Consider the following 3,081-nt stretch of genomic DNA (forward strand, 5'->3'; position numbering starts at 1 on the left):
TCTCAGATCTGAGGCGCGGAAGTCGAGGTTCGTCGCAGTTGCACTGTTCACCGGAGTCGGACGTCGCCTGACTTGGAGCCACCGGAGCGGGGAGGGGATGGATCCGGCGTGGAGGTGGCTGGCGTCGGGCGCGGCAGATGCGGCGGAGGGCGGCGAGATGGCGGGCGTTGAAGGGTGGCGGTCGCCGGTGAGGGGCGGCCGCGGCGGAGGTCGCCGGGGACGGGGTCGGGCGCGCCGTCGACGGAGAGGAAGGCGGCGGGGATCGGGCGCAGGCGCGGGGCGGGCGGCCCGGTTCGATGGCGAGGAGGGCCCGCCCTAGGCCGGGACGGGCCGCGACGGCGGTGGAGGCGCGGTGCGCCACGTGTCGCCCGTCGGTTGGTGGCGGGTTCGTCCGGCGGCGGCGCGAGCGGATTTTAGGGTTAGGGGGGAGAGGAGACCCGGGATTTTCGGGAGAGGATCTATATAGAGAGGTAGGGGGAGCTAGGAAGCTCCAAATGAGATGCGGTTTTCGGCCACGCGATCGTGATCAAACGCTCTAGATGATGGAGGAGGTTTAGGTGGGTTTTGGGCCACTTTGGAGGGGTGTTGGGCTGCAACACACACGAGGCCTTTTCGGTCCCTCGGTTAACCGTTGGAGTATCAAACGAAGTCCAAATGGCACGAACTTGACAGGCGGTCTACTGGTAGTAAACCAAGGCCCCATGACAAGTCTCGGTCCAATCCGAAAACGTTTAGCACCCACTCACGAAAAGAGGTAGAAAGGACCACCGGAGGACATAGGAGCGCCGGAATGCAAAACAGACAACGAGGAAAATGCTCGGATGCATGAGACAAACACGTATGCAAATGCAATGCACATGATGACATGATATGAGATGCATGACAAAGACAAAACAACACAGATACAATAACCCAACAACGAGGAAATAGAATAACTTAGGGCCAGAAACGGCAAGAGTTGGGATACATATAAGGTAAATTACATCCGGGGTGTTACACCTTCCTAGCGAAGTTATTGAAGATCTTTTGGACCTGCGATTTATCAAGAAAGAACACCCACGTAAATCTTGAAAAAAATCATCAACTATAACTAGACCAAATGAGTTACCACCGAGACTCTTGTAGGCATTGGGACCAAAGAGATCCATATGAAGTAGCTCGAGCGGTCTTCTCGTGGTCATAATGTTCTTCACGGGGTGACTTCCTCCAACTTGTTTTCCTGCTTGACAAGCACTACAAAGTCTATCCTTGTCAAATATAACATATTTTACTCCAAGGATATGATCACCTTTACTAAGCTTATCAAGATTCCGCATGCCCACATGACCTAACCCTCTATGCCACAACCAGCCTTTCGAGGATTTAACAATTAGGCAAGTTCTAGGTTGAGCCTTTCTAGTGAAATCAACAATATACAGATCACCTCTACGTGTACCGGCAAAGACCATTTTATGATTATCTCTACGAAACACTTGGCAATCTACTTCAGTAAATAGGACATTGAAACCAAAGTCAGCAAGTCTAGATGGAAAGTAAATTGTAGCCAAGAGATTCAACGAGCATGACATTTTGTATGGAGCTATCATGTGAGATGGCCACCTTACCAAGGCCAACCACCTTACCCTTTGAGTTGTCACCAAAAGTGACATACTTTCGAGGGCCGTCGTTTTCAGCAAGCTCACGAAACATATCTTTGTCTCCGGTCATATGATCGGTACATCCACTATCAAGGACCCATTCCTTTCCTCCAGCCATGTAGCCGCGAAGATTAGCCATAAGACCAAAGTGTCTCACTACATCATCAAGATCATAGTCACTATCATCATCCTCATCATAGCAACGACACCAGAAATCCTTCTTGCTACCTCTTGAGCACTGCATTGGTTTTCCCTTGAAGAGGAAAGGGTGATGCAGTAAAGCAGCGTAAGTATTTCCCTCAGTTTTTGAGAACTAAGGTATCAATCCAGTAGGAGATCACGCTCAAGTCCCACGCACATACACAAACAAATAAGAACCTCGCAACCAATGCGATAAAGGGGTTGTCAAGCCCTTCTCGGTCACTTACGAGAGTGAGATCTGATAGATATGATAAGATAATATTTTTGGTATTTTTATGATAAAGAGAAATAAAGATGCAAACTAAAATAAAAGGTAAAGGAAATAACTAAGTATTGGAAGATTAATATGATAGAAGATAGACCCGGGGGCCATAGGTTTCACTAGTGGCTTCTCTCAAGAGCATAAGTATTATGGTGGGTAAACGAATTACTGTCGAGCAATTGATAGAATTGAGCATAGTTATGAGAATATCAAGGTATGATCATGTATATAGGCATCACGCCCGAGACTAGTAGACCGAAACGATTCTGCATCTACTACTATTACTCCACACATCGACCGCTATCCAGCATGCATCTAGAGTATTAAGTTCATAATAACATAGTAATGCTTTAAGGAAGATGACATGATGTAGAGGGATAAACTCATGAAATATGATATAAACCCCATCTTTTTATCCTCGATGGCAGCAATACAATATGTATCGGTTCCCTTTCTGTCACTGGGATCGAACACCGTAAGATTGAAACCAAAGCTAAGAACTTCTCCCATTGCAAGAAATATCAATCTAGTAGGCTCAAACCAAACTAATAATTTAAAGAGACTTGCAAAGATAAACCAATCATACATAAAAGAATTCAGAGGAGAATCAAATATTGTTCATAGATAATCTGGATCATAAACCCACAATTCATCGGATCTCGACAAACACACCGCAAAAGAAGATTACATCGAATAGATCTCCAAGAAAATCGAGGAGCACTTTGTATTGAGATCCAAAGAGAGAGAAGAATCCATCTAGCTAATAACTATGGACCCATAGGTCTGAAGTAAACTACTCACACATCACCAGAGAGGCCATGGAGTTGATGTAGAGGCCCTCCGTGATCAATGCCGCCTTCGGTGGAGCTCCGGAAAAGGCCCCGAGATGGGATCTCTCGAGTACAGAAGGTTGCGGCGGTGGAATCAGGTTTTCCTGGTGCTCCTGGATGTTTGGGGGGGGGGTATGTGGATATATATATA

This window comes from Triticum dicoccoides, chromosome 2A (assembly GCF_002162155.2).
Source record: "Triticum dicoccoides isolate Atlit2015 ecotype Zavitan chromosome 2A, WEW_v2.0, whole genome shotgun sequence".
NCBI classification, from domain to species: domain Eukaryota; kingdom Viridiplantae; phylum Streptophyta; class Magnoliopsida; order Poales; family Poaceae; genus Triticum; species Triticum dicoccoides.